Genomic DNA, 1,800 nt, shown 5'->3' with positions numbered 1-1,800 from the left:
TATGCACACCAATGTTCATAGCAGCACTATTTACAATAGCAAAAAGATGGAGACAGCCAAAGTGCCCATCAACTGAAGAATGTATAAACAAACTGTGGTACATGCACACAATGGAATATTATGCTACCTAGAAGAACAACAGGGAAGCTGCAAGCCACCGCATAACAAGGATGGACCTTGAGGACATTATGTTGAGTGAAATTAGTTAGTCACAAAAGGAGAAATATTGCATAGGACGATTACTGTGAAAGTCTAAGAAAAAGAACCCGTACTAAAGTGGGGTGGAGGTGATTCTTTGCTGGCTACTGAGATATGGGGGGTGGAGTTAGGGGAAGGAGGGGAAGTTGGAGTACAGTTTGGGTGCTAGGGAGGGGGGCAATATACAAGAAAAGGGAGGGGAATGGAAGAACAAAGTGGATGGGAGAACAATTAGACAGGTTTGCATGGGCTAAGTGAGACAGATGTAAATAATGATGTATGCACAATCTTGGAACAACAGGGCTCTGGAATTCAGGTATTGAGACTTCGTTGGAATGGGAAAAAGGGGGGAAATAATGTTAAGATACTTGGCTGTCTTATGAGTCTTGGTTTCCCTTGCCTACCATTGTAAAATAGACACTTGAGGGGGAGAGAAAGGAATAGCCAGAAATATCACCATAGAAAGCTTGTAAACCTGTCTTCTGCTTATAATTGATTGGAATACCTAAAATGGGGCTACAAAGTGCCCAGTGAAGGAGGCTTCCTGCGGAGCCTCTGCATTACATAAGACTATAGGTGGAATCCTGAACAGCAATCAGAATCTTCAGAGGAGGGAAATTTCCACTTGAAAAGACAAGCAGACCAGCCTGAAGTGGCTGAAGAACAGAAGATACTTCTTTGAAAGAAAGACCTACAGGAAAAATACCAAGCAATATAGGCAGATCGACTGAATACTACAAGAAAAAATAAAATGCTCACCCAAGGAGACATCAAGACAGGTGGTCGGGTCCCTCAGAGCAAACCCCCTTCCAAAACTAAGACGCAATGGGAATACATGCTCTTATTGGTGACCATGTCCACCACCGATAAGGGGAAGTGAGGGGAAAAGAGCAATGAAGCTGCGAGCTAAGTCCTACAACATTCAATAGACTCCTGTGAACCTAGGTGGAGACCTGATCAGCCAGCAGTGTGGCAAGACCTGGGGACTCTTGGGCCCAGAATCAGTGACATAGCCACAGAGGACTAGAGTGGAGAGTGAAGCATCTAGCTGATAAGAAGAAAGGGCATATGCACAAGAACACCCACACTTGCAGATACTACCCACTTGACCTGGCTTCAATGACTGGATGATCAGAGCTCAACTACAATAAGAAAGAAGAGGAAAAAAAAGAGAAAGCTGATATAATTTGATGAACTTGACCTACACCTATGGATGCAGTAGCTCAAAGGAGGGAACAAATCTTTACAGCAAGGATCATTTCCATCCCCTCCATACACAGAGTAGACATAAATGGGCAACTTGGGAATTGGCTACATAAAATGGATGACTTCAAAGGCAAGAAGTGACTGGCTTATAAGCTTTCAAGAGGGAATCTTGATCCAGAGGGCTTGGAGGAAGGTAGAATCTCCACTGAGTAGTATCTAGTCTGTCTGGGTGGGCTGATGAAAGGAAATGCAGATCAGTCTCTTGTGATACAATAGTGAATAATTGCTATCAGGACTGATTGTGAAGGTTGGAAATGTAAAGGTAGACGTTTTTGTAGCAAGAAAGGGAGTAATTAACTTTGCAGTCTAGGAGCGGAGGTCCCTGGGACCATCAAG

The sequence above is a fragment of the Chrysochloris asiatica genome, unplaced genomic scaffold (genome assembly GCF_000296735.1).
Source record: "Chrysochloris asiatica unplaced genomic scaffold, ChrAsi1.0 scaffold00151, whole genome shotgun sequence".
NCBI lineage: Eukaryota > Metazoa > Chordata > Mammalia > Afrosoricida > Chrysochloridae > Chrysochloris > Chrysochloris asiatica.
Note: the sequence above shows the minus strand (reverse complement) of the source record.